This window comes from Hylaeus anthracinus, unplaced genomic scaffold (genome assembly GCF_026225885.1).
Source record: "Hylaeus anthracinus isolate JK02 unplaced genomic scaffold, UHH_iyHylAnth1.0_haploid 12000, whole genome shotgun sequence".
In the NCBI taxonomy this organism is placed as follows: domain Eukaryota; kingdom Metazoa; phylum Arthropoda; class Insecta; order Hymenoptera; family Colletidae; genus Hylaeus; species Hylaeus anthracinus.
The window spans coordinates 2,513,112-2,531,968 of NW_026534347.1; the positions used below are offsets into that span (position 1 = coordinate 2,513,112).

At 43.8% G+C, this 18,857-nt stretch overlaps 1 protein-coding gene across 4 annotated transcripts in view; it reads left to right on the forward strand.

Moving 5' to 3' along the window:
* The first annotated feature begins 1,307 nt into the window (after positions 1-1,307).
* LOC128890223 (A disintegrin and metalloproteinase with thrombospondin motifs 8) overlaps positions 1,308-18,857 on the forward strand; it is a 51,074-nt gene continuing 33,524 nt past the window's right edge. For 2 of the 4 annotated variants that reach the window (XM_054148528.1, XM_054148526.1), the window contains exons 1-2: positions 1,308-1,926; positions 4,354-4,725. The gene's annotated coding sequence lies outside the window, so the exon portion shown is untranslated. Of the gene's footprint in view, positions 1,927-4,353; positions 4,726-15,823; positions 16,103-18,857 lie in introns of those variants that run through there. The other 2 variants (XM_054148529.1, XM_054148527.1) reach the window with 2 other exon arrangements.

Consider the following 18,857-nt stretch of genomic DNA (forward strand, 5'->3'; position numbering starts at 1 on the left):
CGTTCTCTCCGCGTTTTATTGTTATATCATTCGAGGCTGTTTTTTCGAGGCCTAGAAATGCTTTCCGGATCCTTAATAAAGAACAATACTATATATTTCTGCGCGTTTTACGCTACTTTCCAGCTTATGCGTTATCTTGTGTTTAGTTTCGGACTTTCTGTAATTACTATCGCAAGGTTCCGCTCCGATGGCCTTATTACGTGCGAGCCCGTCCATTGTCTGGTTTCTACTAATTTGTTGCAATCGAAACTACGTTAGGCGTAAAAGCTTCAAATCGATCGATAAGGGTGGTAAAATTCACAGACAAATTCGAAGGATGTTAGCGGACCGATTTCAATTTACAAGTACGCACTCGTTCGAATTTTAAAAGATTCTAACAGCGTTTTCTCCTGCTTTTTTTTTTTTTAACTGTTACGTTTGTTCTTGCCCCCCCCCCCCCTGCCCTACTCGCGGTACTTTCTCCGCGTGGCAGAGCGTTGTGTTTAATCAATTCTCTGTCAGGATCAACAGTGACCCGTCGATCATAGAGAATTAATAGCCCGTTGCCAGGAATCGCGGTAACGAACGGCCCATTAAAAAACAAGAATCGCGTGGTTCGTTAAGACGGAACGTCAGAATGCAGAGACGTCAACGTGATAGACTCTGCGGGAGACTCGATCGGGGTGCGATCGTTAGCGATCCAGTTGATTATCGCCTAGCGATAGGAATGATGGCGAGTCAAACATTTTATTTGCTCTTTCGTGCTAATTGTACTTTCGTGCAATTCTACTTCACTTATATAAGAATCTATCAACAAACCACAACCGTGGCATGCATTGTTATCGTTCAACTGCACAGACCAAACTCGTGATATTCTGACCTCGTAGCTTTAACCACGAGTCCCACCCGTGTCTGTACAATGCATGGTTAATCCACTTGGGAGTTGCATCATCGACAAAGGTGCACTTCTCCCAAAACCACTGTCAATTTCTACTTCTGCAGAGCCTCCCAGGTAAACTCTCGAGTGTAGCCCCAGTGGTATCAACCACGAGTCCCACCCGTGTCTGTACAGTGCAGGGTTAATCCACTTGGGAGTTGCATCATCGACAAAGGTGCACTTCTCCCAAAACCACTGTCAATTTCTACTTCTGCAGAGCCTCCCAGGTAAACTCTCGAGTGTAACCCCAGTGCCATCAACCAGCACCCCCCCAATCGCCGCGAAAAGGGGGTAGGATAGCCCCTCCTCGGTCCTCCTCCCTCTCTTCGCCCCCGAAGCTCGACTTTCCCGATTTTGAAACTAGCGACAGTAGCGTAGCGATCGCTGTGGCGAGGCAACCTTCTCTCCGCGTGCACGGACACGTTCGTGGCAACGATCACAATCGCCGTTGCGGGAGCTGGTCCCCAGACCCAGGGTCCCCTTCCCCTACCGTCGCGCTTTTGCCACCGACGTCGACGGGTATCGTCGGCCGCAGTTAGACCGAGTCCGTTCGCGCATTCGCATTAATTTCCAATCCCGCGGTGTGTGCTCTCTCGTGCTCGCCGCTTCTTCGCTCTTTCCTCCCCCCCACCCACCCACCCACCCCCTCTCTCTCTCTCTCTCTCTCTCCCTCACTGGCGAGGCGCGAACACCACGCGCGACGAGCACACGTCCCAACCCAGAGGCAGGCGGTGTCCTCGGCGCGAGGGTGTCTCGAGGGCGACGGTGAAAGAGATGCGCGTGAATTCGAGTACGCGAAGTGCGAAAGCCATCGGGTTCGGAGTAACAGAATCGCGATAATCGCGTCCACGTCGCGTTCGATCGATCATTCGTAGTCCAAGTTGCGAGCACTCGAAGCCACTGTGTCACCAGCGGCCTGTCCAGTTGAACGTCGCGAAGGGAAGAGGCAGATTGGGAGGATAAGAGTTCCGGTGCAACGCTTTGGGACGCGGCTAGGATACAAGTTTCAAGTAAGGACACATCGTCGTGGACAGAGGTCGTCGTCTGAACGACAGCGAAAGTGCAACGTGTACTGGGTGCACTTGTGCCGGATTGTTAGGTTCTCGAAGAAATACGCGGCTGTGTTTCGTAGAGTACACTCGTCGTTTTCGAACACGTGATGTATAAGTTCAGAAGAGTTGTTTCTTTTTTCTTTGAAACGTCAGTTCGAAGTTGCTGCCTTTGGAAAGTGGACTTTTCCGATCGAAATTAAGCAAGGTGGATTATTTTGTGGATGCTCTTTTTGAAAATTTGTTTAGTTACACGTATGTGTGTGTCTGTGTGCGGCGGTTTGTTAATGTTGATTCTGAAGAACTGTCGACTGTACTTGCGTTGACTTCTTTGGAATTAATCCCGAAAGAAGACTTCCTAGCGATACGACTGCCTAGGTCCATTAAGCTCTCTCTAACGAACATTCGAGTGTGTAGTCACCGTTAGATTGTTGGCTGGTAGTCGATTGCACTGCTATTCGGAGGATAAGCGTTTTCACTGGTTGATGAGGAGTCTCGATGGTGACTGTTGGTTTCAGGAAGCGGGTGTTTCGCAATCGTTGCTAAACGTCCGATATTGCGCGCGTAAATCGCTCATGCCTCGAATGAAACCGCGTCAATCTCCGCTTTGTTTTTCCATTTGCTCACGTTTGTTTTTCCATTTGCTCGACTCAATTATCCAACTCTAAATAAGTGTCCAACTTGTACGTAATTACACATTCAACGCAGATGAGTATAGCATAAACAAACGTCAGGGAAAGCTAGTTCATCGATTGATCGCTGTCAACCATCGAGTATTCCACCTACCATTCAGTCGTAAATCGATCCTGAGCACGAATTATCGCTGGCACAGACGTTATCGCGACAGAAATCATCGAAACGAACGAGGAAGACTTGGTAAACACATGTTCGGTAGCCAGTGGTTTCCGACACACTCAATTTCATAATTCGTGAGTCAATAGTCCTTGGCGCTGGGCATACTGTGGATCACAGAAAATGTTTTTCATAGCAAGTGGTCGAAATGATGAGGTGAACGTAGGCTTCCACACAGGTTTTCTCAATGAAATCAGGTTTCTTTCACTTTCTGGCAAGCATCTTCAGCGCACGTTGCTCGAGCAACGTGAGGCTTGAATACGTAAACCGTTTGAAAGGACAGGAGTTCGAAAGGATTAGGTTTAGTAATGCATTCGTACGAGGTACGTCTATCTCGAGATCATTTGTCATGTCGAACGGAGTTTACCTACGAATTACGAAATAGAGTCATTTTTTTAGTGTTCAATAGAAACATGTGCTCCCTTCGATATTTTAATAAGTAAAACAACGAAGCTTTTATTTAGAAGACTGAAGATATCGTCGTCTGTCATTGAGGGACACTAATAGAGTGCGACTCTGAAGGAAACTAGTTTCAATATTTATAACAGTCATATCAGATATCACTTTGCGTTGGCAGACAAGTGTTCAGTGGATACAATTGATGACTGTGATTTCTAATAGGTAATAGTCTTGACATTCGTAGTAATACTCGTGACTATGATTCCTAACAAGTAATAGTCTCGATATGCATGCTAATACTATTCAACAGGTGTTGTCCAATCAATCATTTTCATCGAATACACCTTGACGTATTTTATATTGTAACTCGAGAACGGATTCGTCACGGTCAATGCTTGGAAACTCTCTTCGTGACAGGGGGTGCGATTGCACCCGTGGTCCCTTGCTTCGCCTTGGCCGCCGATTGTTATATTTTCTTCGAACGCATTTACTTTCTCAAAGAAACATAATCCGTGGAAGTTTGGTAAACCTTGACTTTCCAAACATGAAACGTTCTTTTCTCCGATTTTCGGTGTAAATGGGCGTCATTTATTTTCAGCCAGCGGATTCGAATTTGCGTAACCGGGAGGACGAGTTTTTTAGTATCAAGTTTTGCACCATCTGGTTATGTTCGAGAACTCGGACTTCACGGTGTAGCGTCTTTCCCCCAAAAATCACGCGTTTTCTAAGGCTTGTTCCCAATAAAAATAAACCAAGCTGCTAACATTTTAGCCATTGGTGTTTCCGATCTGCGCGCGAGATAAATCTCTTCGAGTAAATAAATTTCGGAATTGGAAAAAATATACGTGTCTCATCTTGATTACTTGCGAATATATATTTTTTAAATAATAATTACTTATTGAACGACACCTGTTGACCTTCTTGCCTTGAACCAGTATCGTTTCAAAATATTAGGGATGCTTCAATGGTGGTTGAGAAAAATTCTGAAATAGCCCGATGCACACAGTAACAGTCATAAGAGTATCGTCATCTTAAAAATAACACTGCATTATTTTTGGCAAATAACGGAGTTTCTATGGCTGTCATGTATCCCTATCACCTGCCAGGTGTTGTAATGCCTCGTTTAAATTTGTCCAGCTCGGGTCCAGGCCGCGAGGAGAGGAAACAAGCGTGGTGGAACGCGCGAAGAGAACCGCTAAGCGTGTTGGATGCGCAGCAATCACGGAATTGGCGGGGAACCAAGGCGGAAGTAAGGTCTCTTAACGGGTAACGGACTCGTCGAGCATAGGGAAGATCCCAGGAAGAGTCGAGCAGGTTCACCCTTGGCCGGAGAATAAAAAGCGTCCGCGATCACTTCTGCGCTAACTTCGCAGCCAGTGGCAACACCTGGATCCTTTCGTCAGCGTGATGATACAGAGGATCGCGACGCTCGCGACGATGGAAACATGAAGACGCTGGAAGATCGTGCGCTCGATCGACGCAGCTCCACTCCTGTCGACCATACATGACGTAAGTTTTTAGCAATTTACATACAGCCTGGTCGATCTTGCTTCGTATAGATCTGTCTATTAGATCTACTTCGAGAATCGACGGGATCTATCCTTTTCATTCGCTAAGTATTGTTCGATTCCAAGGTTTTTGTTTTTGCTATTCGCAAGAGAATTTAGATGGAAAGCTGCTAAGCATGGCTATTTGCAATATTAATGTCTTTATCGACTCCAAAGACCTTGGAATGTGTTAAAGGGGAAAGGATCACGAGCGTTCGAGAGCGAAAATAATTCATACTCGTGCCTATTAAAATGCAATTATTAGAATTGCACTTTCGAACGGTAGTACTAAAAATTTCGGGACCTAACCCACTCCTCGATAATCTAGACACAGCTGCGAACCCTGTTTAACGTTAATTGCATAAATTAGCAACGACCACACCGATTTCAATGGTCTCAAAGTATGTTAACACGCCGACTGTCATGTCATGCATATATGTATGACACTAATGTTACGATTCCTCCGTTGTCACTTCGTCACATGAGACACGGTATTCAAATACGAATAGAAATTCGTTGTGTGCTCGAATCGATATGCAGACAAACTTTAAGGTGATCATAAACGCCGAATTCTTGGTCAGTTTATTTTTACGTTACTCGGCCAACATTGGCCCGGTCATAAAACGGCGATTCACGCGGTTGAGTTCCATTAAGAGTTGAATATATTGATGGAATGTGATTAGAAAGGTGGTAATCTTACTTGGCGCTAAAAATAGCAAAACAATACACAAGGAACGCAGAGAGATTTGTAAACAACAACCGATTTAAGATTCTACGTGCACGATAGCATCATCTTTTAAAATCTCGCAGAAAAATGTAATCTAAATCGAATTGAGATCTCCTCTTTGATCGAGTTAAAACGCAGCGAAGGTATTCTGGTTAATTACATGGCTCTTGTCTAAAAATAGTTCGGTTAATTTTCAAATAACCGTAACATATTTAACAACATCACCTCGGGCATGCCTCTCGATCGAGCCACTTTGTTTTTAAACTAATAAATCACTCTTATGGAGTTAATCATACGAGAAACCTTGTCGACCTCGGGCCGCGCAATTTCAGAGACGAGAACGAGATCAGATTAATAACGAAAAAATTGCTAAAACAATTAGTCTCCGCGTAAACGTAAGAGCCTCGATAATTAAAGGTCCCATGTCTGGCATATCCTTAATTGCGCAAAATAAACGTCTCTTAACGACACGGTTAATTACAACCAGTATCACTTTAATGCTTTTGCATCGATCGCTTCTATTTTCGTCGTTTCGTTTCCAATTAACGACTCTCATTTTACTTTTCCCGCGTGCACGTTTGCAAACAACCGTTACCAACCGATTATTCACGTAAGCGCCTCCAATTGATTAGTGACAGAGGCAAAGATCCTGCGTCGCATTAACTACTTCCGCAAATCTTGACCAGCGAGTAATTAGAGGGCCTAAGGAGAAGTAATAACTCAATATTACATAAACATTAGATTGCACGATCGTTCGCTTGCGAAGCTCATCCGGAATGCTTCTAAATTTGCGCGCGAATAAACAATGACTAAGATGTTTTCGTCTGAATTACTGCATTGACAGGAAAATTAGTATCGACAGGTATCGCGTACCTGTAATTGGGAAGCAAATTAATTTTTGCTACAGCGTGAGGTATGGATTATTTGTTCTAATCGAGTTTTACCTTTTCTTGCGAATCAGGTGTACCATTTGCACCGAATCCAAGTCACCTGTACGTGCCAGAGACGCGAGTGCAATGCTTTCGGTAGGAACGAAAGTGTTTACCAAACAATACGGTCTGACTTCTCGTTTCGAAAATGCGAGTTACGCACGCCTCCAGCACGTGCACGTGATCGCAAAGTTGAAAGTGCGATCAAATCTAATTTTTTCGTTAAATAAAGGTTGTTTCGCAAGCGGGAAGCATATTATAGGAGAAGAGGCACGCAAAGGCTGCACGCGTACGTCCGCGTATCTAAGTATCAATGTTTTCGAGCTATAAAGCTGTCAATTAATTACCGTCCACGTATATATCAATTCTTAACGATCCCCAGCAGGAGTTTGCGTTTATTTTTGGAAGTACGAGCCATTTCGCGTTGCATAAAACATCCACGATTTTGAAATAGCTTGAGGTTATTTTTAGCGCTCGAAAGGGGAATGGAATTTTGGTTGCAAGTTTGAGGTCGAACTTCAAGGATTCGAGAAACTTCATTTTTTGGTCGTGTATCGAATTGACAGTACAATAACGATTTAATCGTAAGGAAATTTTCCTTGCTACTCAATTCTTGCTGTACCAGCCATGCAATACGCTTTCATCTTTCCAGATCAAAGTTTACCAGCGATATATTTAACATTGGTCAATTAAATGTAACAGATGCAATAGGTGTATAGCGAATAACTCGATGAAGATAATACCTTCTGATATATGGTGCTGCACGAATGGTATTTAACGTAGGCGTACAATCTGGTAGCAGAATCTATGCGCATAGCAATCTTTTTCATAGAGAAATCCGTGGGGAGAACTCGCACCTTGGTTAATGTGTTCCTCCTTTCTTCGAATCGCAAACATTTTACAGATATCACGAAGGCTTATGTAAGGCACATTGGAGAAAGGAAATTAATCCATCTCTAAGCTACGTCACCTTCGTAATAGCTCTATCTCCGATAGCATTTGTAGCGCTTTGTAAAATTAATGACCTTTCACAAAGAATTTTTCAAAGAGGGAATTTAACACTAAATTCAAACTAAATTTTTGTATTCAATTATTATATGCAACATACGAATTATACACAATTGTTTCACGCATTATTCAATTTATCTCCACGTATAATATTTTGTATTTAATTAAAAGATAGGTCTTTACAACTGGTAGATTTAATGTTAAAAGCCTCCGTAACTTGTACTATCGTTTATCCACCAAATAAAACTTTGCAAACTTCGCAAAAGAACGAACAAGCTCGCAACACAAAGTTACCGCAACAAAGGCTGACAAGAACGGCACCAAAATAGCTTCTGTTGTAGGTATGTTTCCCAGCGCGCTTAATTGCCGCTAAATGTCGACTTCGTGCGTGAACTCACGGTCCATTGACAGCCGGCCACTTTCATTTCTCTATTCTCTGACACAATCTTCGCCGTGTTACACTTTCCTTCTCGATGGCGAAGAAACAGCGAATAGATCGAAACTCTCATTTTCAATATCTCCTCTCGAGCGGCAGCCGCGCGAGCACCCGTAACGGGCAAATCTGCTCCGATTGTATAACGTGGCTTATAAGGCTCCCCGCGCTTTTGCATCTTGTCCGTTAAGTAGCCACTTTAATTAGCTGTCGTATTTGGAAGAGCCCCGGTACTCTCGTCTCGAGGGTTTTGCAGTCGATGGGCATCGAGTGTTGTAAATAATTAGCGAGAATTATAGCGAGTAGTAAGAAGTGCTTCGGATGTGTCCAAACTGGGATCCTAGAACTCCGAGTCAACAGGAATTTATTCTACAATCTCGAAGAATCTGAGTTCTGTTGTTTTCAAAATTTCCTCGAAAATACGAAAAGCAAAGAAACTCCAGTTAGTAGTAAACATTCTATTTCAGCTACCTTCCTCCCTAAGCACCGTGGCCCTGACCCATCCCAGTGTTGCTTATTTCTCCGTGTTTCGCCGTCGAACGATCAATTTAATCGAGTATTACGCGCCGAAGAGAGTATCTCGAGCCTAACTTCCGCTACTTTAGGTGATTTAATTTTCTCGTGCTTTCACGCGTGGACAACGCGGTTGCTAATTGCGCGGAAATATTCACAGCCGGTTTCCTTCCGTCTGGTCGACGACAGTCGCGTTACGTTGATCGCAGCAGCCACGGATTTATTATACGTCGCTTCTGGAATCGGTATTTGATTGGTGCCGAACTGTCCCGCGAGCGCAGGGCGCTTTCACGCCTGGTGAAAACCTTTCGACAAGCGGTCGCTATGAATAGTTGATGCAGAAACGAAGTAGGCCGCTCGTGGAATTGTTTTATCGCCATCCGACGTGACAGCATAAACAGAAACTCCTTATTAATCCAAGAATCAGCTCGTTGTAGGTAGAAAATATTTATCCACCTTTTCCTTTTGTAATTGAATAAGATTAAATTTGCTTCGATTACCGAGAGAACTCATTGTCTTCTATTTCTCCAAGTAGTTTTCACATTCAGTAATACGAAAAATGCTTTTCTTAAAAGGTCTCGTTGCTTCTCCTCAAAGATACAAAGTTATCTTCCAATCGACCTGAAAAAAACGACTAACGAAGAATGGGAAATAAATTCCATTGCCACGGAAGAAAGTTGTAGGCGAAACTAATTATAACAGCGATTGTCTTCGTTTTCTTACTCGTAAGATTGATCACATAACTCCTCGCGTTCCAACGTTCCACCTGGCCGAGCATTCACGAGAGATGGATCTCTGTTGCAATGATTACAAGATCTTTTATTCTGAGACTCCCCTGGAATCGTTTCATTTATCTCGAACAAAACGGACAAACGTCGAGTTTAACGAATCGCTGTATTTCGAATGTAGTATTCGATTAAAATCACATTCATACCTGAATTATCGTTCCTCCGAAGGATCAGAGTCGATCGAAATGGTTCGAGGGAACCGATTGTCCTCCCACTGTTATTTAATTCTCTCCACCAAAGTTGGAAAGTAAAATTGTGGCGTTGTGCTTCGCGGTAGTAATTCATTTATGTAACTGGCCAGTTTATTAAGTTACAACCGTTGTTACGCCCGTCTGTTAGATTACTATCGCTTCATCTCGTCCGCAGCGCCGCTGAAAAAGAGAAACGCGAAAGCCACGGAAGCGATTATGGTCGCTGGCGAACGAACTTCGCCGGCGGGTCACGGTTACAGTCATCGACGATCCTAGACACGCTTAATTTCAATCTGTTATTCAACATATCGCTCGTTATTTTGACGACAGGTCGATGACCAGGCGGATCGAAACTCGTACCACGATCTTTTTAGTTCGAGCATGTTTCGGTATCGAAGCTCGTCAAAGATGAAATTAAAGTACAGTTAACGTCGACTACCATTCCATTTGGAATCCGTTTTAATCGAAAAGTATCGCGTCCTCGAGGTTTGTGCGTACCAGACGATTGGCTAAACAGTCTCAGCACGCGAAACGGTTCGTTCGGTGATTGTAGCCGGCGAGGCCAGCCGAACGGAACGAACGTCGACGAGAGTCCGGCTTCCGCGGAGAAATTTCCAGCTGGATCGGTAATTCCGAAAGCCTAGACCCTGGACAGGCCAGTCATTCCGCGATGGAACGATCTAGGTGACGGTTGAAACGGTTCGGAAATCGAAAATTACTGCCGGCTAGCGTACGCATGCACAGATCAGCTGCGAGCACGCTCGACGATTGCAAAAGTGAATCGGCGATTTCTTGAGCGTCGAAAGTCCTTTCCCGCGAGCTGTAATCGCGACTACTCTCGCCATGTTTGATCGACGGCGCCCCAAGGAGGGAGACGAACCGTACTGTAACTTGAAAGTCTCTGAAAAGTCACGGGCGACGACCTGGTATTCCAGGCAATTTCAGTGTTGATGAGGATCGTCTCGATTTTAATCAACCGAGTTCCGAACCCTTTTGCGTCCATTCAAAATGCAGTTTATTTTCAGTTACCATTTAGTTAGTACCATCCTGAAAGTGACCAGAGCGATAACTATAAATTTCAAAAACTGCTACTGTTCTCCACTACCACTTATTCCTATTTTACGATGGTTCGTTGGCGACATTAACCTCCCAGCGAAGAATTACTCAGGGCGTCCAAGAAATCCTGAACGTTATTAAAGTCGTAGAAACTGACCCTAGTAAATCGACTTGGAGAGTCTGCCGCGAAAGTACAGATCGATCATTCGAGTGTCATCCGTCGTTTAAGTGGGCTTAGAAAGGTTGGAGAGATAGACTAATGGGCTTCTTATGAATTGGCTGGTAATAATCGAAAGTGTTGTATCGAAAGTTCAAGTGTACCGCTTTTACGCAGCGATAATGAAGCCGTTTGTTCGTCTAATTTTAACCTTGCGATCGGAAGCGAAACTGAAGACAGCTGTTGACGCAACTATAATTCAATTAACACTGAACCTACTGACGTTCATTTGTACCTATTTTTACAAGTAGGTTTAGTGTTAATGATTTATATTTAAACACTGTGAAGTTTATGGTACTAGAAAAAGTCTATGAAATGAAGATTTGGTTATCATAATGGGTTAATGGCGACCAAAACTGTGTTTTTGACGGTGCTCCTGTGTTCAGGATCAAGAAGACACGCGCAGATTGTAACGGTTCTCCGCTATTAAAAATACAGTAAACCGACAGTTTACGAGTCTCGACTGATCCGACCACGGGTCCCGATCGACAGACGGAGAGAGAAAAAAGAAAAAGTTTACTTTCAATCGCGCAGCATTGAGCTCTCCCGGGTTGGCTCTCACGTGGAACTCCACGTGAACGTAGGTGGCCACGATCTGCCACTCTGCAACGATCCCCGTCCGCAATTGGGATACTTGCAACCGATGCTAGTGATTTATATCATATATATACATCACAGATCAAATCATAGATACACGCCGCGATCAATTCCCATGCACGGAATGAAATAACTAAAAATAGAACGGTAACGTTACACCTTAAGGAATGATTTAGTCCTCATTTGCAAACGACGAATGCATTCGTGATAAGGCGTACTATTTCGTCACCTTGTTTCGTCATCGTTCCACTTGTAGATTCAGTTGATAATTAACAGGTTCGTGTGACTCCTCTTCAGTAAATTGTATACTTTATTTCTTATCGACATTGACGATACTTTAATTGTAGATGTACCAAGATACCCAAGCCATTGTTTTTACTTTTTTGCTACACAATGTTCCAAATATCACCTTCTGCTCAGGCCACTAGGTTGCATAATGGTATCGCGACACCTATTAAATACCTACCTGCCTGCCTACTCTTGATGTTCTGCTAATCAGTCGAGCAGCCACTCAGTCGCAGGCTAAACGATTCGTTAGCAGCAACACGTTCAAGTGGAAAAAAACGCATCGGTTGCGTGTCCCGTGGATTTTCCGATTAAATTCGTAACGTCAACGAGACGAGACTCGTTCCTCCGAGGTGTTGCGCAACATGGCGATCAGCGTTGAGGAATCTTGCGACATTTTTAGGAGAGATCGTTCCTCGAGACCGCGCGTCATTGCACTTTTCCCCGTCGCGGACCGACTCGGTTGCAAATTTCCCAATTGCGGACAGGGATCGTTGCACAGAGTGGCAGTCAATGGCCACCTACGTTCACGTGTAGTTCCACGTGATAGCTCAACCGGGAGAGCTCAATGCTGCGCGACTGAATCATTATAGTGGTTCAGAGGTGGACAAACCTCTTATCTAGTCGAGATGTCTCTTCCTAGATGAAAGTTTCGAGGAATACTTCGTTTGATCGCTGAACACACGGTATTTAATCTAACACCATAAAAATAAATACGACTCCTTATATATTTTATAAAACCGTGGCTCCCTCGTCGCCATTTTTGCGTCGTTTTAAGGAAGCTTTAATCAGGTCGCGTTATCTTTATTAGCCTCGACGCGCCTAGATATTTGTAGATTGAAATTTGGGCTTCTAACCAAACAACAGTTAATCCAACACGAATCGTAAACGTCTTTCTTGGTCCAAAGATAGAGACTACCTAAATACCATGCTTTTCACAGCAGCGATGCTAGCGTTTTTTGAACATTGCTATGACCCACTAGTTTTCAGTTACCTTCAATTCAGGTTTCCCAGAATATTACCTAATTTGAACGTCGCCTCTATGTAGGGTAACCGCAAATTTATCTCTATGTATGGTGCATTGGCGCCATTCAACTTTACGCGCAAACAAACCAAATTTTTGTTTGTTTTTACCGTTGGCCTCCGCATTAGCAGGAGTGGTTCGCCAGAAAACTACCAAACCTGGCGGAGTTGCCTCTATGTATGTCATTCGTGTCATGTCACTTTTGGAACGAAGAAAAAAGGTTCTTTAGTCGTTATCTTTAATTTGCATTTTACTAGCAGGTGTAATTTATCAGAAAATTAGCAAACTCGAAACTTTAGGTCAACAATTTTTCTTCGCTTTTATTCGCGGGGCTCTGTTCTAATGATTTACTACAAAATTACCTACTGCAAGCTTTGAATATTAAGCCTAACAAAATTCGAAACGCTCGGTAGTAATACCCAGGACGTTTTGCAAGAAGAAAAAAGCCTGGACGACATCATCGATTGACCGGTCGAATCACATCGGATGTTAGATATATGGCTCCGCCTGGATCCTTGGATCGTCGATGACGATGGTTTCTTGGAGACCGGGTGCCATCGACGGGTGTATCGAACGCGGAAAAACGGGAATGACGGGGGATGACGACGTCGATGACAACAAACGGCGAGGACGAAGGTGAAGCACGTCGCGAGCTGTTCGCCAGGTCTGGCTATGTACAGCGTAGCGCGCTGATACGGTGAAAGCTGATATTTTGTAACACTCCTGCCATTCCGTTCCGTTCCATTCCATTCCATGGTATTGCCAGTTGCAGCCGTTCGCTAGCTCGCTCGCTCGCCTCTCGAGCAGTCGCTCGTCTCTCGTAATCGAATGCGAGAACCCAGTGCCGGCAGCACAATGGTGGGCGCACCCAGAATACATTTTTCTCTTTTCTCGCGTTTACGTTCCGCGAGATTCTCGTTTCTCGGTGCCTGTGCGGCTGATATTCTCGTTCCAAGCCGATGCCAGCCGTCTGCAGGACGCATAACTGCACGCTATGCGACGAATGTCCTCCAGGGTGGCGTCTTGGGAAGCGTTCCGGGTTAGACGCTTGCCAGTGCGATAGTAAACTGCAGCAGTGAGAAATATCCCCGAAGAAAACACTATTGAACGGTATACGGTTCGATAGAGGCTTCGGAGTAGTAGCCTCTTCGAATAGAAATCCTAGGATCCTAGGATCCTTGATCTTAAAAGGTCGTAGGCTTTGAGTATGCCCCTGTAACTCTAAGATTTCTAAACGGTTCATCCGTTTAGTTCCTTGTGTCCTAATGTCAATCCTAGCATAGACTGAAGACCGTAATGTAAGTAAAGTAAAAATTGAATTACATCACGATTCAACGCTCTATATTTTTGTTTTGTATGTACACCACAATAATTCTCAGCGCAGCAGTTCGTTCTGATGTGTAGATAAGATGATGTATAGATCTTCCAATTTGATTTGACTTCATGAACATCCTTACAACAGCCACTGAATGCAACGTTAGTTAGACCTCGTTTGAAGCATGCCCCAACTACATTCAGCTGGGAGAGAGTGCAGCATAAATTTCTTACAATTAGATTCGCAGTGTAGAAGTTACATAACGCGGCTTACTTAGTCCAGGGATATAGTCCTACATTAACTATGCCTGCATAACTCGTAACAGCTTATAGTCCTGTATTAAGTATGCTTAACGTGTTTCCTCTCTCAATATGCACATATGTGGACGATGTCGATTTCTTCTTGGATCTTTCACTTCTTTATATTCTCTTTAGATTCTTTACATTCTTTCATGAGTGCTTGACACGCAATATTGCATTCTGATGTTAATTGTCTTGATAATATACGCTTCCTTCTAACGAATGGGACGAATGGCTAACTTGGCTAGTCAGAGTGCCCTATATACAGTTTTTTCTTGGTTGTAGCGGATTTCAACTTTGTTTTTCGTTGAGTTACAGGAAATTAGGATCCTTGGAATCCTTAGAATCCAAGTTTCAACTCTCTAGAGTCCTTAGGACCCAAGTTTCAACTCTCTAGAGTCCTTAGAGCCCAAGTTTCAACTCTCTAGAGTCCTTAGGACCATAGGTTTCAGCTCCCTAGAGTCCTCAGGACCTAAGTTTCAGCTCCCTAGTGTCCTTAGGACCTAGGTCTCAGCTCCATAGAGTCCTTAGAGCCCAAGTTTCAACTCTCTAGAGTCCTTAGGACCTAGGTTTCAGCTCCCTAGAGTCCTTAGGATCTAAGTTCCAGCTTTCTAGAATCTTTAGGACCTCTTTACTCTTAGATCTCTAGAGTCCTTAGGACCTAGGCCTTAGGTCCCTACAGCCCTAAGAACCTAGGTCTTAGTCCCTCGAGTCCTTAAGACCTCTCAACTCTGAACTCCAAGGACCAGCAAACAGTGATACCCTTTTCCCACAACACCCACGCTGAGTCGAGAACTCGAAAGTCGAATACCAATCGGCGCGCACTCCGCATCAGACGTCTGAAGTGACCCTCGGTAGGATCAACCGCCGCTTTAAATATTCAGTGTCGGAAAATGTGCGTGACCTTGACACGCACCTCGGAGACTTGCAATCTCCACGGTCTACGGTGTGAGACGTGTTCTGCACACCGTTTGAAGGGATTGGCTTGATTGGCTTTGATTCGCTCTGACTCGCTCCGATGACCGCTCGAGTGGCCAGCCACGTTCGCGTTCTCACAGGCGGATGAAATTACGCTGAAAAATGCACGAGGTATTCAAATAACCTTCGAGTCGATCGATCTTGGGTCAGGGCAGTGAAAGGTTCAGGTGTTCCACTCTTGGTACGCGACGCAATCGAGACGGGCTTTGTTGGAGATCGATGAAAATGATATCGGATGCCTCACTTGATCTTTCTTAATGTAGATTATAGAATTCCAGAGAAAGGACTGAAGAAGTTGGTAGTATCGCTTCTAGGCTCGCTCATGTCCGACATTCGCGATTCAAGAATCCCGAAATCTTTCTCAAACGGTCATCAACTCCAACGCGAAGTCTTCAAGGCTGCACTTTGCTCAAATTAGCTCCAGTATCCACGAAAACGAGTAGGCAATTATGTTCGCGACCGCCTCACGGTTTTCTTCCTAGTTTCGCAACGGTCAATGCAAACATGGCCAAAGAATTCCGTGATTATTGAAGTATAGCACTTTGTTCCATGTAAAGCTGCATCGAACAGGTTTCGCGTGCGCAGCTCGTTTGAATCGACGCGGCTGGGCGAGGAGAAGTCGCAGCTTAGGAAAATGCAGTCGTACCGGAATAATGAGCGGCCGTGTTTCGTTTGTTGACTCGTTTTCTAAGCGCGAGTGATTTATTTATTTCAGTCATCGCCGGTTACGCAACCCATCACCCCGGCTTCTATCACGGGCGTGCGCGATATTTCGCGATTTCTTTTCGTTAATTGCAATGGAAACCGTGTAATCCGCCCCGCGATGGGGAATGCCTGCGGTCGACATTATTACATAAAGCGTGTTCCCGTTTTTGATCGCGCTGACTGTGAAAATTGGCGAGCTGGTTCGGTTGAGAGCAATTTGCACGTCTCTAGTAGCGATGGGACTAACAACGTATCGATAAAAAAATAATTCTAGGTAGGTCGTATTATAAAGAATTTATCCAAAAAGATTTTATTTCTTAATAACAAAATGGAGTCATGTTTGGAGTAATTTTCGTTACCGAAACCTCGTTAATTCGTTGATTCTACTCTCACCAAAGATACCATGAAAAACAAATCCCTCCCTCGATATAACGACACGATCGAGCCCAACTAGCGTCCATATATCGAGGAATCACTGTCCTTAAGACGTGTACTGTATCAATACCATCGCCAAAGTCAAGTATTCATGACTTCGACAAACCTTGACGCATTCACGCTTAAAACGGGAGGAGATTGCGTTGAACGGTGCAACTTACTCGAGAGAGCGTATCCGGCGATCTCGAAACGAAAGACTTGTAAAAACTCCATTTGCCCAAGCGGAAATTAGTTTTGAAATTTGAGACGAGCCACCGTTCGACAGCTACCTGATGAACCGAAACGACAGCGAAGCATTGTCCACGACGTTGCCTAATCCAGAATAAGACAGCTTCCGGGTGGACGATGTCTCGAAGCTCGAGTAAACGTAAAATATTCGCGATTGTCTACAAATTAATTCCACTGGAACTGTGTACCTGGAGAATGTTCGCTTCTTGTACATAAATACGAACTGTTTGTAGGGTAGGAAAATATTTTTATTTTATCCTAAACCCCCATAATTACAACGCACGTAATACCCTTCTTTCGTGCATGATTTCCGGTCTCGTAAGTATAACTGAACTTACGTACAATGTAACTAATTGCCCCCAGTGTATCGTGGGAACCAATACTCGCGACTAACCTATCTGCTGACTATAATATATGCTATAGTTCGAGTACGTTTATCTTCCACGTGAACATTTAAATATATTTCAAGCAGTGGATGAAGTAAATTTCGAGCCAAATAAATTCTACCCGCAATTAAGATAACACCGTAGCATACATTTGTGTAATTTGCCACCTCATCGCTACCACGAATTAAAAGCTAGTCGACTGATCGATCACGATGCAGGGAAACGAATGTACATCGGTGGTATTCGTCTAAAAAATTGTGGATAAGAAGCTCGTTGCATCATGGCGTCTTGGAACCTGCCATGATTCATTTGTCAGGCTTTCATTACCTCGCTTTGTCGCGCACTCGTCCGTTGATACCTACACCGAGCGAGCGTTTAATGAGATTGATTTTCAAATGTAGTTCAAGTGCTACAGTTTGTTAGAAACGTTGCGTTAAACGGCTCGTCGCGAGGCGTGCAGACCTTGCCAAGAGACGGAGGCCAATTAGCGGAATGTAAATTAATTCGTGGCGAGTCGAAGTGCGCAACTAGTCTTCGTTTATTCATGATGCACCGTGATTCCAGCCGATTTCTTCAATTTCTAGTTACATAAATGAAGAACTCGACGCAATCGCGTTCGACTTGAGAGAAAGAGCGAGCCTAACTTTTTACCCGATTCAATGCTCCGGATTCGATCCTCTGAGCACTGTAATGCTTTAAAAAAAAAATTAGAAAAAAAGGAGGGAAAAGAACAGAGACGAAGTTAGCGCGTGGAAGATACTTGAGGAATTATTAATTTTATAATTAATTGAAATTTTATGTGTTTGGGGCATCGAAGGAGCTAAAGAAAATGTTTTTCAATTATTTTCGCTAGCTTCGATTTTTCAACTGTACTTCGTTAAACAGCCATGGGGCACAAAGAGCAGGTGGCAGAGGTGAAAACGCGACAGGCTTTTGTAAAACAGTTATTTGTACGTGTAACTTGGCCACCATTAAGGTTAATAGTCACTGTTGTAATGGCAGACAAGTTGCAGCTTGAGCAGCACTTACAGTTGTTACTTTTATAACCGCTATCCTTGACCAGAAGTTCCACATTTACATTCTGCAGTCTCAATTACCACATTCCACTAAGGATCCGTAAACAATTTCGTTTCGTTCCAAGGTCCTCGAAAACTATTGCAAAATTAGACTCGTGTCTAACGCCAGCTTTCATTTTGTCTTCTTCAGCTTCATGCTATCAACACGGAAGAAATTAATAAAGAATACGTGTTCTTATTTTATTTTAAGTAGCATTCTATTCTTTAGTAATGCGGACTAATGAAATATTTGAACCATTTGAACGTTGTTTGCAAAGCTCCGAATTCTCTTGAACATCCTTCCTTTCACCTCCTGAAATTCTTCGAGCACCCGAGAGTGTTAATACTCGAATTTATGTAAGAAAACCTTTCAAAATTCGAATTGACTATCTCGTTGACTGTTTGATGCGTCTTCATAAAGACGTTGGCTGCTATTTACGACTCGATTTTTCGGCGTCTTTCATTCGTCGTCATTCCTCGGGGCCAAAGATGGATCAAGCGCATGAATATTGCAATAACTCATTGCCTCGTCGCGCGCTATTTCAATTAAATCCCCCCATTATACGAGACATTACTTTTTTTCTTCCAACGCCGCCGTGCCTCTCGAGCCTATCATCGTAAAAAGGATTACAGTACTAATCCTTATTTCGCAAAACGTAACGAAAGGACATTCTATTATTCGCGGCTCATGTGCGCTAGGTGCAGAAATAGGGTTATCGATTTCTTACTGACATTTCAAAACCGTTACATATTATTTAGCATGTCGCAAGCTGCTCGACAGGATTTACTAAAACTGTTCGCCTGGACTCTCGCAGCCGGCGTTGCATAAACATTTTGTATTATTTCCAGTCGACTAACTACGACGCGAAAAAACGTACAAATTAAAATTCGATTCGTCGGGTGTGTCTGCGATTTACAAATCGAG